At 35.3% G+C, this 21089-nt stretch overlaps 1 protein-coding gene across 4 annotated transcripts in view; it reads left to right on the top strand.

Annotated features, from left to right (window-relative positions):
• The window catches only part of ERCC6L2 (ERCC excision repair 6 like 2), a 154115-nt gene that overhangs the window by 11129 nt on the left and 121897 nt on the right, over positions 1-21089 (top strand). The window lies entirely within an intron of this gene.

The following is a 21089-nucleotide window of genomic DNA, read 5'->3' as shown; positions in this document are numbered from 1 at the left end:
GATTGCTTATCTTCATTTTGTTTAGTTTTCTTTCTGGAGTTTTGATCTCTTTGTTCATCTGGGCCATGTTTCTTTGTTTCTTCACTTTGGCAGCCTCCCTATGTTTGTCTCTATGTTTCCGTAGAGCTGCTATGACTCCCTGTCTTGGTAGTGTGGCCAAATGTAGTAGGTGCCCTCTAGGACCCAGTGGCTCAGCCTATCCTATCACCCAAGCTGGGTACTTGAGATATGCCCTTCATGTGGGCTAAGTACACCCTCCTCTTGTAGTTGAGCATTGGTTGCTGTTGATAGGTCAGTGGGTGACACTTAACGCATGGCAGTCTGCTGCAAGGACTGGCTGTGACCACTGACCACCAACCTCTACCCTCTGTGGCAGATCAACTGTGCAGGGGCAGGGTAGTGGTGCTCCAAAGTGGTCTGTAGCTGTCCACTGGGTACGCATGCTCTGGGGTTTCCCAGGTGGTGCAGGCTAAGATCAGAGCCAACCAGGGGCACCCTGCGTGAGCTATAAAGCAGTCTGAAATGGCTGCTACTTGTGCTGGGCTTGGAGATGCCCAGGCAAAGTCAAGCTGTGAATCTAGGCTGGCTGCTGCTAGTGCTGGGCCTGGGGCCACTTAGCAAGAGGTATGGGGCCTGGGGACTTACTGAGACCAGCTGTTGCTTGTTTGATAGGATTTAGGAGGTTGTAAAGTATGAGCCAATACCAGGCATTCAGATGGAAGAGTCATTGTTAACAGTTTGGGTGGGTCAGTAAGTTTTGGGAGACAGTTTCAGGGGATCTCCAAAACAGGGCAAACAGTGTTAGCCAGGTGGATGTAGTCTCAGATATGGTACCTGCTTGCCAGCTCTGGGGCTCTGATGGGAGAGGACTCAGAAAAGGGACAGTGGCCTCTGCCTGCCTTTCTGTCTGGGATAAAGCTGTCCCCATCTCCTGCTTTGATACCAAACACTTCTGTTCCTCCCTCTGTGTGACTGGTGCCTCTCGAGGTATTACCCCAGTGCTGGAACTCAGAGGGAGTGAATCTGAGTAAGTTCATGTGTGAGTTCTTTAAGGGTAAGTGCTTGGGACTCCAGAATTTTCTTCCACCCACTCAAGCATTGCTAGTTTTTGCAGCCAAAAGTTATTGGGGCTGGCACTGGAACCTTGGGCTGGGGGGCCTGGTGTGGGGCTGGGACTGCTTGCTCCTGAGATATCCCTCCCAAATTTTCAGCCACCACACGTGCATGTGGGACCAGCCCATTCTGCATCTCTCTGCCCTCCTACCAGTCTGAATGGATGTGATTTCTTTAATTCCTTAGTTGTCAGACTTCCATTCAACTCAATTTCTGATGGTTCTAAGTGATAGTTGTGATATTTTAGTTGTAATTTTGATGTGGCTGTGCGAGAAGGCAAGCTGTGTTTACTTATGCCACCATCTTGACCTGAGCTCTTCTTTAAAATAAATTTTTAAAAAACTCGCTTTACATACCAAATAAAATTTGCCTCTCTAATTTCTCCTTTAAAAGTTGGCTAATTTAATATTTTTCATTCTTCAGGGGATGAGGATTAAAAAGTTCCTGTTTGATTTAATGACAAAGAACTCATTGGTTCTGAGCAAGAGCTATTTTGTTGGATATCTGGAGGCATAAGCCAAAATGAAACAGGTGAAGACATGGACACAGGAAGTATCCTCACCTGTTTAAGAAATGTAGCTTTGAAAGGGAACCAAAGTGGTAGCTGAAGGAGGATGGGATTTTAAAGAAGTTTCTTTTTTGTTTGTTTTGTATAATTTAGCAATAGGGGTAACTTGTGTATTTTTTAAGTGAATTAAAAGGATCTGATTGATAGAGAGCATGGTACAACATACATAAATATATGCATAGCATATAATGCAGATATGCATGTTCATGAGCACAGAGACATATATATATATAAATGTGCAAAAAGTGGTATCATTACTATCTAATGAACTGATTTCCCCCCAACACCATATAATAAAACTTTTCAAATATAAAGAAGAGCGGGAAAATTGTACAATGAGTACCCACCACTTACATTCTGTTAATTTTCTGTTTCAATATACATGGCTTTATCACATATCTGTCCATCCCTCAAGCCATCTTTTGTTTTCTTTTAAAGTAGCAGACATTAGTATATTCTGTCCCTAAATACTTGAGCATGCATGTCATTAGCTAGAGTTCAATATGTATTTACAGTTCTTTTTTTCATTTTTGAAATAAAATTACAATGAAATGTACAAACCTTAAGTATCCTCACCATTCCATGAGTTTTGACAAATACGTGTTTCTATATAAGCCAAATAAACCCTCTAAAGATACAGAATATTGTTATCACCTCAGAAAATGTCTTCATTTCTGCCACAAGACCAAGAGGCAATCATTGTTCTTTCTTATGTCATATATTATTAATTTTGCCTTTTCAATATTCCTTTGTATAGATGCTTCATTTTTTCACCCATCCTCCTGCTGGTGAACTGTTTCCAGTGTTTAGCTATTATGACTAAAACAATTTACAACTTTGTTTTCATTTCTCTTGAATAAACAATAAGGAATGGAATTACTTGGTCATAGAGCTGATGTACATTTAGTTGTATAAGAAATTGCCAAAAGTTTTTTCATACTGTTGGTACCATTTTGTATTCCTAGCAACATTGTATGAGAATTATGGTTAATTCATATCCTTATAAAATTTGGTTTTGTGTTAATTGTAGCAGTTTTGTTAGGTATGTGTGTATGTGTTTGCTTGTATATTTATATGTTGTAGTAAGGCATAGTTGACATAGGATAAACTGTATGACTTTACAGTACACAATTTGATAAGTTATATATGTGCACACCCCTCCAAGAAATGATCACTACATACTGCACTCAAGGTAATGAACATATCTATCACCCAAAGGTTTCCTCCTGTTCATTTGTGCCCATATATATATGTTCAACACTGATAATTTATTACCTATGACTTTGCTTTTAGTTTTTAATTTGACTAAGAAATTGAATTGGGAATGAGTATAAAATTCTAGATTTTTATGAAAATTTCCCAATAATTTACAGGATTCTCACATCTAATTCAATAGGTAATTTGAAAATGACATCCTTCTATACATTTACATAATATTTAATTAGCTAATTAACTATAATAAAAATTTTCAACTCTACTATACAGGTGGGGAAATTGACCTTTTATAATCAAACAGCTAAAATGATAGGAAGGGATGTAGAATGGGAACTTGCTATAGAGCAGTGCTTTCTCAAAAGTGTGATCTCTGGACCAGAAGCATGAGCATCACCTGGAAACTCGTTAGCATTGTAACTTCCTGGGTCTAACCCTAGACATATTGAATCAGAAACTCTGGGGCTAGGACCCAGCTATCTGTGTTTTAACAAACCTACTAGATAATCTGAGTCTCACTAAAGTTTGAGAACCTTTGCTCAAACTGTTATTTTTCAGAGAGGATGGAAAAGTTTGGTCTATTTGGTGATTTGGTTCAGTGAAGTTTAGTTAAGAGAGTGTTTTCTCTATTGAATAGTTATATGTAAGATAATGACCATTTTACTTTAAAAAAATTAAAATTCAGAAATGGATATGATAGGAATAATCTTCTTCAGCTTCTCAATAAATGAAGAAATTGAAATACAGGAGTACTAAGTGGCCCCTATCGAAGGTCATGTACAGGAAGTAACTATTTTCATTGTCTTTCACTGTTCTTTTTTTTTCTATCTACCCTTTGCTGTCTCTGTTTTGCAGCCTTTTATTCAGCTTTTTAATTAACTGCATTCATTCAATGAGTTGAGATTTATTAAGCACCTAATGTGAGTCAGGCCCTGTGATAGGCACTGAAGAACCTAATGTAAATGTACATAATCTCTGTACTTGGAGTCCAAAAATGGATATAGAAAGAAATGAAGCCGAAGGGTCATCAGTCAGTCTGGTGGAAGGAAGAACAGCCCTGTCAGTGCATGTCAACGAAGGCTTTCCAGGGATGTTGGTATTTTCATTCTTTGCTTTTTAAAACCCACCAAAATTTAGAACTAATTTGAGTAATGTCAATTAAGACATTCAGGGTTTTTTTTCCCCTTTCTTTTCCATGGAAGGCATAGCTCTAGTAGAGTGTTCAAAAGTTTATCATAAAAGATCTCATACAATGAATCAAAATGATTTTTAATCTTAATTTGGTCCAAATTTATAGGTCCAAAGTCTTAAAACTAATATTAAATAAGTACAATATGTTTTACTTATGTATTTGCCCATCTGCTATGTGAAGAAGATGAAATTAGTAGTTTTGGGGCAGCAGAGGAAATGGAAATTTGAAACTATAAAGATTTTCTTTGAATCTTTGTTTTTATAATATTAGATATTACGTAACCAAAGATGTCTTCTCTGAAGGCTATCATGATAATGACAATGATTTGAGGTTTATGTGTAATAAACCTCAATCCTGAGAGAAATGCTGGGATTGCTGATAATTACGGCTTTCTTAGGTTATTATCAATACCGTTTTTTGGATAACTTGGTCTTAGATTCACAAGCTATATTAAAATCTAAAAAGTTCTTTAGATCACAAGTCATGTTGTTTATTCAGGAATATAATAAGAGAGAAAAAATAATGTTGACTGTATTTCATTTATGGATAAAATGCCATGATACCCATTTTGAGAGACTAATTAACTTCCAGAGCCACAAATCTTTTAAAGAAGAAACAAAAATGTCCTTATGTTTTAAAGATATATTGTCTTTTTTTTTTTTGGCATGAAGTTCAGATTTTCGGAATAGAACTTTGTAAAGATAAATGGGCTAGGCCCCCTTTCAAAACAGCACTTTGTTATTGTTTTTAAACAAGCAAAAATTATCATACTTTTTGAAGTATGATTCAAAGTACTCTCATCTTTTATCTCACAGGGAGATGGGAAAAAAAAGGAAGATAGGCTCTTTTTTTTTTCGTCATTTAAGAAACAGACAATTTTGCTATGCCTCCTCTTAATCTAAGGGAAATTTTGTTGTATTATTTTCCTGCCTCTGTTTTACTCTGTATATCACGAGCTGTCTGTATGTGAGGAAATGGCCTATAAAAGCGTTTGCCTGACATTTAGAATAGAATGCCTGTAAAAACAGAAAGATTTCTCAGAGTGGTATTTTACTTCTGAAATGTACTTTTTGGACTTTATTATTCTATAGGTGTCTTATTTAAATGCCTATTTTTGTTTTTTTATCTCTAAACATAATTTGAGAACTATTTTACATTTAAACATGGTCTAGATTAGTTTTGTAACCTTCGTTGTAAATATGTCATTCACCCATGACTTAAGATTTCCGTTGACTTCTACTATATCAGTACAGCATGACAGAGGTGGCTAGATCTCCACCTTTGTTTTCTCAGATTTGGGGCCAGATGACAAAGATTACATTTCCCAGTTCCTTTTGTGCATGTCTTGGGCCTGTGACAGATTTGCTGGACAGACTCAGATATACTGACAGATTCAGTATATCATTATTCAATCATCTTTTAGATAACAATTTGCTGAAAATCTACTTCATTTATTGTGATGTATTGGGTTGGCCAAAAAAAATCTGTGTTTTTTTTCATAAAGTAAAAGATACATTTTTCATCTTTACCAATAACTTTATTGATTTGAATATATTGAATATATCAGCTATCTCCTATGTGATATAACATTGATTGTTCTCAATTAATGTTTCAATTTAATTGCTGTCAACTTCAACTGGTCTATATGACTGTGGAGCATCATCCAGCAAGAAATCTCCAGCATGAAACTTCACAAATCACTTTTGACACATTTGATTAGTCACAGCACCTTCTCCATACACTGCACAAAATATATTGCAATAAATGCAATATATTTGCTTTTCAGTTGCATTTTTAACCTTCTTGAAATAATAAAGCATGGAATATGCCATAAATGTTATTTTCTTCCATATTCAATATTAAAATGCTATACAAAAATTCACCGGTTTTTATGTTTTATTTTTAAATGCATACTGATATGACAGCTGTCACAATACAATCTGACAAAATTGTTTTTGAATGAAGTTAAAGACGGCTAAGCACTACTAGAGCCATCTTACAAAAAAAACAAATGAACACTTTGGCCAACACAATACAAGATTGTATAAAGGAAATAAAGCCTTCTGACCTAAGTGGAATGATGCTAACAAAAATAGCTCCTATTTATTTAATCATTACTATGTACTAATGACACTTTACATATAATTTTTACTTTTTTCAAGAACTAAAATAATATTGATAATATCTAAAGTATTCAAATGTATTCTCATAAATATGCAACCTATAATTTGTTCACTGAAGTGAAATTCACATTACAATAAATTAACCATTTTAATATATACAATTCAATGGCATTTAATGCATTTATAATGTTCAACACTTATCTCTCTGGTTTCAAAACTTTTTCACCACTCCAGAATGCCCTGTGCTCATTAAGTAATCATTTTCATCTCTCCATCTTCTACCATTCCTAGCAACCACTAATTGGCCTTCTGTCTTTTTTGAATATGTTATATAAAATGAGTCATACAATTTTGACCTTTTATATCTGGCTGCTTTGACAGAATGTTTTCAAGGTTCATTCAGGTTGTAACAGGTATCAGTACTTCATTCTCTTTATAATTGAATAATATTCCATTATGTGTAAATACCGTAATTTCTTTGTTCATTCATCTTTTGGTGGACATTTGGGTTGTTTCCACCTTTTGGCTATTACGAATAATGCTGCTGTATCCATTTGTATACATTTTTCTGTGTCGATATATACTTTCATTCCTCTTGTTGTATATGTTCCTGGGAGTGGAATTACTGGGTTATATGATAGTTGATAGTTCAGTGTTTATTTTTTTGAGGAACTGATACTCCATTTTCTACAGTGGTTACACTGTTTCCCACCAGCAATGTGTGAGGTTTTTCTGTTTCTCTACATCCTTGCCATCATTTGTTATTTTCTGTTTTCTTCATTGTAGCCATTCTAGTGAATGTGGTGTCTCATTATAGTTTTGATTTGCATTTCCTTAATAACCAATGATGTTGAACAACTTTTAATGTGCTCTTCGGTCATGTGTGTATCTGGAGAAATGTGTATTCAAGTAACTATAGATAATGTTTGTATTCCCCCACCCCAGATTCATGAGCTAAAACTCTAATCCCCAATGTGATAATATTTGGAGATGGGTCCCTTGGGAGGTAATTAGGTCATGAATGTGGAGTCCTTAAGATGAGATTAGTACCTTTGTAAGTAAGTAGAGAGTAGAGACTCCAGAGAGTTTGCTTCCTCTCTCTGCTCTTCATCATCTGAGGATACAGTAAGACTGCTGTCTACAGGAAGAAGGCTCTCCCCAGACACTATATCAGCCAGCACAGCATCCCCAGCCTTTCTGGCCCAGGGGCCAGTTTCATGGAACACAGTTTTCCACAGACGAGGGGGTAGAAAGGAGAAGGGGTGGTTTTGGGGTGATTCATGTGCATTACATTTCTTGTGGACTTTATCCAGTTGTATAATGAAATAATTATACAACTCATCATAATGAAGAATCAGTAGGAGCCCTGAGCTTGTTTTCCTACAATGAGGCAGTCCCTTGGGGACAGGGGGAGGGTGATAATCTGTATTTGTAGTGGCTCCCCATTGCTAGCATCACCACCTCAGCTCCACCTCAGATTATCGGGTATTAGATTCTCATAAGAAGCACTGTTTAGATCTCTCGCATGTGCAGTTTACCCCAGGATCCGTGCACCTATGAGAAATTAATGCCCCTGTTGATCTGACAGGAGGTGGAGCTCTGGCAGTAAGACGAGGGCTGGGGAGAGGCTGGAAATACAGGTGAAGTTTTGCTCCATGGCCTGCTGCTCGCCTCCTGCTGTGCATCCCAGGCAGCAGGATGGGGGTGGGGGCGCTGAGGACCCCTGAACCAGCACACTGATCTTGAACTTCCTAGCCTTCAGAAGGAGAAATAAAAGTTTGTTATTTAAGCCACATAGTGTATGGTAATTTGTGATAGCAACCTTATGTGACTAGATGTTAAGTCCTTTACCCATTTTTAAAACTGAGTTCTTTGTCCATGTATATGGAGTTTGTTTCTGGTCTTTCTACTCTGTATCATTGTTCAGTTGGACGATCCTTGTACTCAAATAATTCCTTGTCTGTTTTTATCCCTTTGTATTCTTGTGTAAAGTTTTATTCAGTTTGTCAAGTTCTGTGAACAAATATGTGAAGGATTTTGATTGGGATTGTAGAGTCAATTGCATTGAATTGAGTTTGAGTTATAGAATACTTTGGGAAGAATTATCATGGAGCAAGAGCTCCATTTATTTAGGTTTTTAATTTCTTTCAACAATGTTTTATAGTTTTAGTATAGGCCTTACTCATATTTTGTTAAATTCGTTCACCAAAACTGACACAGCAAGGAATAGAAAATAATTATTCTTAATTATATTTTGATGGAATTGTCAGTGAAATTTTTTTCATTTAATTTTTCAGTTTTTTTGCGGGTGGTTCAGTAGTTTCCCCTTCTCCTCTGCTTCAATTTCTGTGGTTTTAGTTACCCACGGTCAACTGTGGTCTAACAATATGAAAGGAAAATTCCAGAAATATATAATTCCTAAGTTTTAAATTGTGCCTATTCTGAGTAGCATGATGAAATATTGAGCCATCCCACATCCTACCCAAGACTTAAATCATCCCTTTGTCCATGGTAGTATCCATGATGTGTATTCTAACTGCCCTTTAGTCACTTAGTACTTGTCTTAGCTATCAGATTGATTGTCACAGTATCTCAGTGCTTGCATTCAAGTGACCCTTATTTTACTTAATCATAGCTCCAAGCACAAGAAGAGTAATGCTGGCAATTTGGACATTCCAAAGAGAAGCCATAAAGTGCTTCCTTTAAGAGAAAAGTTATATATGTAGAGGGAAAATGTAGTATAGTGGTACCTTGGTACTCATCCATAATTTATTACAGAATTCATGAGTATCAAAACCAATGAGTACTGAGCAAGTGATGAGTGATGAAGCATTTTTTTTCTTTTCAAAATGAGGTGAGTACCAATTTATGACTGTATATGTAGTGTTTGGTAGTATCTGTGGTTTCAGGCATCCACTGGGGTTCTTGGACCATATCCTCTGAAGAGAAGTCAGGACTCTGTATATAAAAATGAAGTTTATTTTTGTATATTGACCTTGCTGACTTCTTCACTTACTCAGTTCTAGTAATTGTTTTGTAGATGGGTTAGGATTTTTTATGTAAACAATAGTATCATCCATAAATAGGGGTAGTTTTAAGTTTTATACTTTTGATTTTCTTTTTGGCCTCATTTTGCTGAATAGGTAGGAGCCCAGTACAATTCATTTAGAAGTAGTGAAAGTAACATCCTTATCTCATTCTTGATCTTAGGGAGACAGCATTCAATATTTTAACATTAAGTATATTAGCTGTAGGATTTTTATAGTATCTTTTACCAGATTCAAGTTATTTCCTTGTCATAGTTTCTGAGATTTTTTAAATAGTTAATATGTATTAAATTTTATTAAATACTTTTTATGCTTGTAGATAATTATGTTTATCTCCTTTATTCTGTTAATCATTATTATAGTATATGAATAATTATGATTTATATTGATTTTTTAAAAGTTTAACCAACATTGTGTTCCTGGGATAAATCCAATTTGGTAGTGAAATATTATTTTTAGATATTGCTGGCTTCACTTGGCTAATATTTTGAGAAATTTGGCACTTATATTGATTACAGATATTGCTCTATAATTTTTTTGTAATACATTTATCTGATTTTAATAACAGGGTTATGCAGGCCTCATAAAATAAATTGGACAGTGTTTCTTCTTGAGTGTGTGTAAAGTTTGTGTTATGTTATCCTTAAATATTAGATGAAATTTACTAGCGAAGTTTTTTGAGCCTGGAGTTTTTGTTAAAGAAAGATTTTGGTGAGAGGATCCAAGGTGGCAGAGGAGTAAGTGCAAGCTACACTAATCTCCTCCGATGAATACTTAAAAGAACACTAGCTGGAGAGAAGCCTTATAACCAAGGACAGACAGAAGAAATCACTTCACCACTATGTTACTGGCTGGGAGTGCAGAGGAGACATGAAAGGAATGGCGGGGCTCCCGCCATTTAGGTGGTAGCTAAAGTACTGAAGGGATATTTTAGCAGCCAATGGCATGGAGTTCCCCCTGAGAAATGTGAGGTCTAAACTCCAAGCTGAGCTCCCCAGCCTACAACACCCAAGCCAGAAAGGAACCCAGATAACATCCAGGTGTGAAAAGCAGCAGGATTTCTGTCTCCCAAGGAGAGGTGGCTGGAGACTCAGAAAGTCTCGTAAAGGGCCAACACACAAAATAGTACTTGTAGCCATTTACCTTGGGCTCTGGCATAGGGAGGGCAGAGTGAACAAGAGCCATGTGAGGAGACTCTGGGGTTGATGGCTGTAGGGAGAGAACTGAAGGAATAGCTGCCAGGATCCCTGTGCTAAGTCATTCCTCATATTGTAGGAGCCATGCTCTCAGACAGAGCTCTTCTCTCTAAATGGCATCAGACTCAGGGGAAGCAATATTCAGGAATTACTCATCTCTACCCTGTGGTGCTTAAGCCTAGCTGCGGATTACAGCATGATTATATTAACAGCTAGACAGTTAAATGGATGATTGGTTTAACAACTAAGGCAGACAATACAAAGCAGCAGCCAAAATGGGAAGACAGAGAAAGTTCTGAAGTGAATTCAGAGAGTGAACAAATGAACAAGTGAATTCTCCAAAACAACTAGATGAAATGGAGGCAAGCAGTTTATCAGAGAGTTTAGAGTAATGATTATAAGGATACTCAACAGCGTGAAAAAAGACTTGGAAACCATTAAAAAGGACCAGTCAGAAAGAAAGAATGAAATATATGAATTAAATAACACAGAGGAAGGAATAGATGGTAGGTCAGATGAAGCAGAGGATTGAATCAGTGTTTTGAAAGACAAGGTAGTAAAAAAACACCCAGGCAGAGCAGCAAAAGCAAAAAAAAAAAAAATTTTAAAAAATGAGGAGAGCTTAAGAAACATTTTAGACAACGTGGAGTGTAACAACATCTGCATCATGGGAATACCAGAAGGAAAGGAGAGCAAGCAAGGAATTGTGAACCTATTTGAAGAAAAATGACCAAAAGCTTCCCTAATCTGGTGAATGAAAAAGTCACACAAATCCAAGAAGTTCAGAGGGTTCCAAACAAGTTGGACCCAAAGAATCCTACACCGAAACATACCATAATTAAAATGGTAAGGCTTAAAGACAAGGAGAGAATCCTAAAGGCTGAAAGAGAAAAGCAGGTAATTACCTACAATGGAGCACTGGTTAGACTGGCATCTGATTATTCAACAGAAACCTTTCAGGCCAGAAAGGAGTGGTGTGAAATATTCAAGATGTTGAAAACCAAGGACCTAAAACCAAGGCTACTTTACTGAGCAAGGCTACCATTTAAAATCAAAGGAGAAGTAAGGAGCTTGCCAGAGAAGAAAAAGCTAAAGGAGTTTGTTAACACCAAACCGGTACTGCAACAAATATTAAAGAGCTTGCTTAAAGAAGAAGAAAGAGGAAAAGAAAAAAGTCTAACAATAAAATGGCACTACATACATATCTATCAATAATCACCTTAAATGAAAATGGCTTAAATGCCCCAACCACAAGACATACTGTAGCTGAATGGATAAGAAAACAAGACCCATCCATATGCTGCCTCCAGGAGACCCATCTCAGATTGAAAGATACACACAGACTAAACATAAAGCATTGAAAAAAGATATTTCATGCAAACGGCAAAGATAAAAGCTGGGATAGCAGTACTTATATCTGACAAAATAGACTTTAAAACTAATGCTATAGTAAGAGACAAAGAAAGACAGTGCATAGTGATAAAAGGAACAGTGCAACAAGATGATATAACCCTAGTAACCTTTGCACACCCAACATGGGAGCACCTAAATATGTAAAGCAAATCTTAATGGACATAAAGGGAGAGATCTACAGAAATATAGTCACAGTTGGGAATTTTAATATCCTATTTACTTCAATTGGATAGATCTTCTAGGTAGAAAATCAACAACAAAATCTTCTAGGTTGCTGAGACAGCAACCTTAAGCGACACACTAGATCAAATGGATTTAATTGATATCTTCAGAGCATTTCACCCCAAAGTAGTAGAATACACATACTTTTCAAGTGCCCATGGAGTGTTTTCTAGGATAGACCACATGTTAGGACATAACAGGTCTCAAAAAATTTAAGAAGATTGAAATCATATCAAGCATCTTCTCTGACTGTAATGCTATGAAACTAGAAGTCAATCACAAGAACACTGAAAAACACGCAAAGACATGGAAGCTAAATAACATGTTATTAAGCCATGAATGGGTTAATAGTGAGATCAAGGAAGAAATTAAAAGACACCTTGAAACAAATGAAAATGAGAACAATCCAAAATCTGTGGGACACTGGGAAGGTAGTCCTAAGAGGAAATTTCACAGCATTACAGGCGTATCTTCAAATAAACAATCTAACTGTACACTTAAAGGACTTGCAAAAGAACAACAAACAAAGCTCAAAGTGAGTAGAAGGAAGGAAGTTTAAAGATCAGAGCAAATGAAATAAAGTCTAAAATAATTACATGAAAGATCAATGAATCCAAGAGTTGGTTCTTTGAAATGATAAAGAAGATTGACAAATCTTTAACCAGACTCATCAAGGAAAAAAGAGAAAGGACCCAAATAAATACAATCAGAAATGAAAGAGGAGAAAAACAACTGACACCAGAGAAATAAAATGGATTGTAAGAAAATATTACGAACAATTATAAACCGACAAACTGGACAACCTGGGTGAAATGGATAAATTCCTAGAAACATACGATCTTCTAAAAGTAAATCGGGAAGAATCAGAGAATCTGAATAGACAGATTCTAATTGAAGAATGAAATTAGAAGATTTCTAATGAAATTAGAAATCACACCTAATGAAATTGAAGCACTAGTGAAAAAACTACCAACAAAAAAAGCAGCCCTGGACCAGAAGGCTTCACAGGTGAATTTTACCAAACATTCCTAGAACTAACACCTCTCCTCAAACTATTTCAAAAAATTCAAGAGGAGGGAAGGCTCCTGAACTCAGTTTATGAGGACAGCGTTATCCAAATTCCAAAACCAGGAAAAGATACTACAAAGAAAGAAGATTGCTTATACACCAATATACCTGATGAACATAGATGATCAAATTCTCAACAAAATACTAGAAAACTAAATAGAGCAATGCAACAAAAAGATCATACACCATAATCAAGTGGGATTTATTTCAGGAATGCAAGGTTGGTACAACATTTGCAAATCAATAAATGTCATTCACTACATAAACAAAATGAAGGATAAAAACCACATGATCATATCAATAGATGCAGAAAAAGCTTTTGATAAAATCCAGCACCCATGTATGATCAAAACTCTCAGCAAAGTGGAAATAGAGGGAACATATACCTAAACATTATAAAGGTCATATATTACAAACCACTGCAAGCATCATACTCCATGGGCAAAAACAACAAGCATTCCCCTTTAGGTTGGGAACAAGACAGGAATGTCCACTCTCACTTCTCTTATTCAGCATTGTACTAGAAGTCCTAGCCACAGCAATCAGACAAGAAGAAGAAATAAAAGGTATACAAATTGGAAAGGCAGAAGTAAAACTGTCTTTATTGGCAGGTGACATGACATTGTACATAGAAAAACCCAAAAATTCCATGAAGAAACTACTAGAAAGGAATTCAGCAAAATAGCAGGATACAAAATTAATATCCAGAAATCAGTTGTATTTTTACATGCCAGTAACAAATTAACAGGGGAATTAAGAAAACAGTCCCATTCACAATTGCCTCAAAAAGAATAAAATACGTAGGAACAAACCTAATGAAGGATGCAAAAGACCTGCACTCAGAAAATTATAAGAAACTGAAGAAGATAAAAATAATTGGAAGCACATACCATGTTTGTGGATAGGAAGAATTAACATCACTAAAAGGTCCGTACTACCCAGAGTGATCTGTAGAATCAATGCAATTCTTATCAAGATTCCAATGATGTATTTCACAGAGCTAGAACAAATATTTCAAAATTTTTTATGGAACCACAAAAGACTCCTCAGGGCAACAGTGATTCTGAGAAAGAACAAAGTTGGAGGAATTATGCTGTCTAATATCAAACTATAATAAAAGGCCATAGTAGTCAAAACAGCCTGGGATAAAAATGGACACATAGATCAATGAAATAGAATGAAGAACTCAGAAAGAAAGGCACACCTTTATAGTCAATTAATATTCAACAGAGGAAGCAAGTACATACAGTTGAGTAAAGATAGTCTATTCAATAAATGTTTTTTGGAAATTGGACAGATACATGCAGAGAAATGAAATTAGACCACCTTCTTACACCACACACAAGAATAAATTCAAAGTGGGTCGAAGACTTAAACGTTAGACCTAAAACCATAAAATTTCTAGAAGAAAACATAGGTAGCAAAATCTTGGACATTGCTTGTAGAAATTTTTTATTGAATATATCTCCCCAGTGAAGGGAAACAAAAGAAAAAATAAACAAATGGGACTACATCAAACTAAAATTTTTTTGCACAGCAAAGGACATCATCAACAAAGTAAAAAGACAACCCACAGAATGGGAGATCATATTTGCTGACATGTGTGATAAGGAGTTAATGTCCAAACTTTATACAGTACTTACAAACTCAACACCAAAAAAACAAAAGCAACTCAATTAAAAAATGGCCAAAGGACATGAATAGACACTTCTCCAAAGAGGGCATATAGATGACCAATAGACATGAAAAGATGCTCAGCATCACTAAATCATCAGAGAACTGCAAATTAAAACCACAATCAAATACCATCTCACACCTGTCATAATGGTTATCATCAATAAATCAACAAACCACGAGTGCTGGTAAGAATGTGTAGAAAGGGGAACCCTTTTGCACTGTTGGTGGGAATGAAGACTGGTGCAGCCACTGTGGAAAGCAGTATGGAAATACCTGAAAAATTAAAAATGTATCTTCCTTTTGACACAGCCACAACACTTCTAGGAATACATCTGAAGGAACCCAAGACACTAATACAAAAGAACATAAGCACCCCATGTTCATTGCAGTGTTATTTACAATCACCAAAATATGGAAACAGCCCAGTTGTCCATCAATAGATGAGTAGATAAAACTACTATGGGACATGTACATGATTGAATTCTACTTGGCCATAAAAAAGAAGAAAATTTTACCCTTTGCAAAAGGATGGACCCTTTTCTCCAGGATGGACCTGGAGAACATTATGTGAAGTGAAATAGCAGAGTAGAAAGACAAATACCATGTGATTTCACTCATATGTAGAATCTAATTAACAAACTGAACTAACAAACAAAACAGAGGCAGACTCATTGTTGGAGAGCAGATGACAACTGGTGGCAGGGGTAGGTTAGAAGGTGGAGGGTTTGAGTGAAAAGGGAAAAGGACTCATGGACATGGGCAACAGTGTGGTGATTGCTGTGGGGAGGAGGGTGTAAGAGTACTAAATGGTAATGGAAAAAATACAGTAAAGATTGAACTATAAAAAAGATTTTACTTTTATCCTTATTTTTGATAATTTTTAATAGATATGAGGCTCTATAGATTTTCTCTTCCTTGCTATGTCAATTTGGGTTATTTTTTTCAAAGAATTCATCCAATTTATTTAAGTTGTCATTTTAATTGGCTAAAGTTATTCATGACATTTCTTTATTTTTCTTTTAATGTTTGTGAGATCTCAGTGATACCTATCTACATATTTAATGGTTACTTTGTATACTCTGATTCTTGTTTCACCTAACTTGAGGTTTACTGATTTTGTTTATCTTTTCAAAGAACTAGATTTTAGCTTTAGTTTTCTTTATTGTTTGTTTGGTATTTTATTGATTCCTGCAGTTAACTCCATTATTTTCCTTAGGCTTACTTTGGATGTTTATCACTCTGCATTTCCTAGTTTGTTAGATAGAACCTTGGGTTATTAATTTCATACTTACCTTCTTATGCTCTAAATTTATGTTTAAGGATTGCTTTGTCTGCATCCCACAAATTTTTATGTTTTATATTTTTATTTTTATATATTCAAAGTATTTCCTAATTTTTATTGTGTTTATTTTTGATCCTTGGGTTATTTGCAAGTATACATTTGATTTGTAAATATTAACCTATTTTTCCTAGATAATAGCTTTATTAATGTTTTCTAATTCCATAGTACCTAGTACCTAGTCTATAAGATTTTATTATTTTGAAAAACTTATTGATAGTTTTTAATGGCCCATTTTATTGAACATACTATGTGCATTTCAAAAAATATATAGTCTACACTTGGATATACTCTATAAATATCATTTAGCAGGTCAAGGTGATTGATAATGCTCATATTTTCTTTTTTTGTTGTTAATTGCTGGGAGGGAAGTTAAAATCTCCTACTATGATTGTGGGTTTGTATATACTTTAATTCTAACCATTTTGCCTTCATATATTTTGAGGCTGTTATTAGAGTCATAAACCTTTATAATTGTTATGTCTTCCCAATGAATGGACCCTTTCATCATTTTGAAATGTCTGTTTCTGAAATCTATTTTATCTGTTATTAAGATAACCACTCCTGTATTCTTTTGCTTACTGACTGCATGATAATGTCTTTTCCGAACTTTCAAGCTGCCTGTGTTTTTATATGTATTTACAGTATATCCCTTGTAGATAATTCATCAATTTTTGACAACATGACATTTAGTAGGTGTGTTTAGTGCCTTTATATTTAATATAATTCCTATTTTGTTTGGATTTGGATATACAATTTTATTTATTTGTTTCCTGTTTGAACAGACTGTTTACTGTTTTGCTATTCTTTCTTTCCTTCCTTTTTTTGTATTAATAGATTTTTTTAAGAATTCCATTTTTATTCTTTTATCGACTTTCTAACTATTCTTCCTTGCATTACTTTTTTTTGGTGGTTGCTTTAGTACTGAAAATATCACATTATCAAAGTTTCACAGTGCACTAAAAGTTAATGTACCACTTTATGTAAAGTGTACATATCTTGTAATAAAGAAGGTCACCCTATTCTTATTTTAAGAAAAGTGAGAGTTAAGAAAGTTAAGTATAATAGCTATGCTATCTAATACCTAATATCTAAATTTTGAAGGTAAAACCACACTTCATTTACAGAACCAATCAAACTTGGATTTTGTATATATGCCTTTTTAAAAATATATTTCTGTGTTCCATTTGCTGATATTTTAAGAATTTTCCTTCTATATGAGTAAGAGAAATTGACCTGTAAATTACTTGTATTATAATATTCTTGTCAGATTGTTTTTTACAAATTTATGTTGAACTTATAAAACAAATTGAGAACATTTCTTTCTTCCTCTAAACTTTGGAAGAGTTTATTTAAGATTGGCATTGGGTAGACTTGGTTGGTGAAGTCACCTGACCCTTAGTTTTCTTTGTGGAAGGATTATAATTTTTATTTAAATTTCTTTATGATATGAATATGTATTGTTTTTCTTTTGTATCAGCTTTGATAAATTTGATTCTGTTTCCCCATTTTATCTAAATCAGGAGTGTCAAACTCATTTTCACCAGGCACTACATCAGCCTTATCGTTGCCTTCAAAGGGCTGAATGTAATTTTAGGGCTGAATAAATGTAACTACTCCTTAACTAGGGGCAAGGAGCTTGGCCCTGCCACCAGGTAGAAACAAGGTGTGAGACCAGGTAAAATAAGGTGGAGGGCCAGATTTGGCCCCCAGGTCTTGTGTTTGCCACCTGTGATCTAAATTTTCACAAGTTAGGCATAACATTGCTTATTATGTCCTATATGTATTTTTTGTGTTCCCTTAGGTTCTCTTTTTTAATTATTTTTGTTAGGAGTTTATCACTTTAATAAATCTTTTCACACAGTGATCATTTGGCTTTGTTGATCCTTTGAATTGTATGCTTTTTTGTTTCATTCATTTGTTTTAAATTTTTCTGTTATTTTTATAAATTTTTGAAATAGATTCTTAAATATCTGATTAGCAGCCTCTCTTCTTTCCTAATATATGCATTTAAGTTCCTAAAGCATGACTTTAGGTGAATTCTGCATGTTTAATATGTAATTGTTACATATTATAATTCAACTAAAATTATTTTCTAATCTTCATTCTGAGTTCTTTAAACTATATTCCTTACTTCCCAAATATTTGGGGATTTTCTGCTTGTATTTTTGTTATTACTAGCTTCTTGCATTGGAATCAAAGAACATATTCTGCATGATTTCTGTCTATTGAAATGTAATGGAATTTGCTTTATAACCTTGCATGTCAATTTTGGTAAATATTTCATGTGATCTGGAGTGCCCCAAAGAATTTCAGAAGGAGGTTAATATGTACTTTATAGACCATAGTAAACCCTTTGGCTGCATTGATCATGAAAAACCATGGGTTGCTGTGAGGGAAATGAGCATGCCTCAGCATTTGATTGTCCTGATGTGTAACCTGTATTGTCAACAGGGAACCAGTGACAGGACCGACTGTGGGGAGATACAATGGTTTCCTTTAGGCAAAGCTGTCAGGCAAGGGTGCTTTTTAATGCCTTGTTTAATCTGTACGCAGAACATATACAAAAAAATTGGGCTAGATGTAGAAGAAGGAGGAGTGAAAGTTGGTGGAAGAAATATCAATAACTTAAGATATGCAGATGACACAATCTTACTGGCAGAAAGTAGCAGTGCTTTGAAATGATGTCTGATAAAAGCAAAAGAAGAAAAAGCCAAAGCAGGATTGCATTTGAACATCAAGAAGACAAACATGAAGAAGTACAGAACTTTAACGTAGACAATGCAGACATGGAAATTGTTAAATATTTTGTTTACCTTGGTTCAGTCATCAATTTAAATGGGACTGCAGCCAAGAAATCAAGAGAAGGCTGAGACTCAGGAGGGAAACAGTGAAAGGCTTAGGAAAGATCACTGAGAGCCAAGATGTGTCATTGAAGACCAAGACTAAGATCATCCACATCCTTGTACTATGTGAAGGTGTGGAAGTTGGACAGTGAAGAAGGCTGAGAGGAAAAAGGTTGATTCATTTGAAATGTAATGTTGGAGAAGATCTCTAGAGATACCCTGTACTGCCAGAAAGACAAGCAAGTCCTAGAGCAAATTAAGCCTGACCCTTTACTGGAAGCAAAAATGACAAAAGTGAAGCTGTACTGTTTCAGGCACATCATGAGAAGGCAGGGTTCTTTGGAAAAGACAACAATGCTGGGGAAAGTAGAAGGCAGCAGGAAAAGAGGAAAACTAAATATATGAGATGGATTGGCCTCATAAAAAAGCTGAAGACTTGAGTCTGCGGGAGCTGGGCAGGACTGTTGAGGACAGGACATTGTGCACATCACTGATTCATAGAGTCAACAGGATTCATAGATGACTCAACAGTAGCGGATAATACACAAACTTTAAATGAAACTATGTTTTGCAGCCCCATGCAGTGTCCTACCAGTTGTTCATTAGGTGAAGTTTGCTACGTATGTTATTCAAATAGTCTATATCTTTACTGATTTTGTTCTTAACTGAGTTATTTCAAAATCTACCATTGTTCTAGTAGATTTGTTCACTTTTAGCTCTTACATTCTTCTAGAGATTACAACAGATATTCTTGATTTGTCAAAATTTTATATAAATTAGTACTTTTATTTTCTGCTGGGCAGCATAGGAACCTGTGAATATTAATAACTATACATGTGCCTTTTCTAACTCACATACATTTATTGTCATATCTTTTAATTATTCTGCTATTTAATTCCAACAAAATATATTCATTATTTTTGCTGCCTTTAATTTTCCACTGCATGACTTAGTGTCTACACAGGATCATTTTCTTTGTGCCTGAAAACATCCTTTAGTTATTTTCTTTAGTGTGGTTCTGTTTGGTGATGAATTTTCTCAGTTTTGTTTGTCTGAAAGGATCTTCATCTTCATTCTTGAATGATAATTTCACTGGGTATAAAACTAGATTGCTTTTACTTTCTTCAGCACTTTGAAAGTATTATTTTATTGTGTCTTCCATTATTTATACTGCAAGGTCAGTTATTTGTCAAATTGTTGTTTTTTGTGGGTCATCTGTTGTTTTTTTCCCCTGGCTGCTTTTAAGATTTATTTTTAATGTCTCAAGTTTTGAGCAGTTTTTTAATTAAGTACCTACGTGTGGATTTTTAATTTTTATTTATATATATGGCTTGATGTTCATAGTGGATCTGCATTATATGGCTTGATTGTTTTTTCAGTTTTTAAAAGTTATCAGCCTAGCCCTGGCTGGTGTAGCTCAGTGGATTGAGCACGGGCCTGCGAACCAGAGGATCGCGGTTCGATTCCCAGTCAGGTAACATGCCTGGGTTGCAGGCCAGTTCCCGGCAGGGGACACACGATACATTGTGTGTCCTCGGCAGAGGCAACCATGCATTGCTATTTCTCTCCCTCTCTCCTTCCCTTCCCCTCTAAAGATAAATAAATAAAATATTAAAAAAAAAAGTTATCAGCCTTTATCTTTTTAAATACTCCTCCTCTTCTGTCACTTGGGATTCAAATTATAGGTATCCACACTCAAGCTAAAAATAATTATTTTCTTATAGCTTTGCTAATTCTCTTACTTTTCTTTAGGTTTTAATGTTTATGTAATTTATTTTTTAAAGAAAATCAATTCTGCCCTGGCTGGTGTAGCTCAGTGGATTGAGCACGGGCCTGCGAACCAGAGGATCGCGGTTCGATTCCCAGTCTGGGCACCTTCCTGTGTTGCAGGCCAGTTACCAGCAGGGGACGCATGAGAGGCCACCACACATTGATATTTCTCCCCCTCTCTCCTTCCCTTCCCCTCTAAAGATAAATAAATAAAGTCTTTAAGAAAAAAGAAAATCAGTTCTTTTTTTCCCATATGGAGATCTCATACTTTTACTCTTGAATCTTTAAAACAACCCTGCCAAT

Source organism: Sturnira hondurensis, unplaced genomic scaffold (genome assembly GCF_014824575.4).
Source record: "Sturnira hondurensis isolate 20B ecotype Veracruz unplaced genomic scaffold, ASM1482457v3 Scaffold0008860, whole genome shotgun sequence".
Lineage (NCBI taxonomy): Eukaryota > Metazoa > Chordata > Mammalia > Chiroptera > Phyllostomidae > Sturnira > Sturnira hondurensis.
Note: the sequence above shows the minus strand (reverse complement) of the source record. Positions and strands in the feature narration are given on the sequence as shown.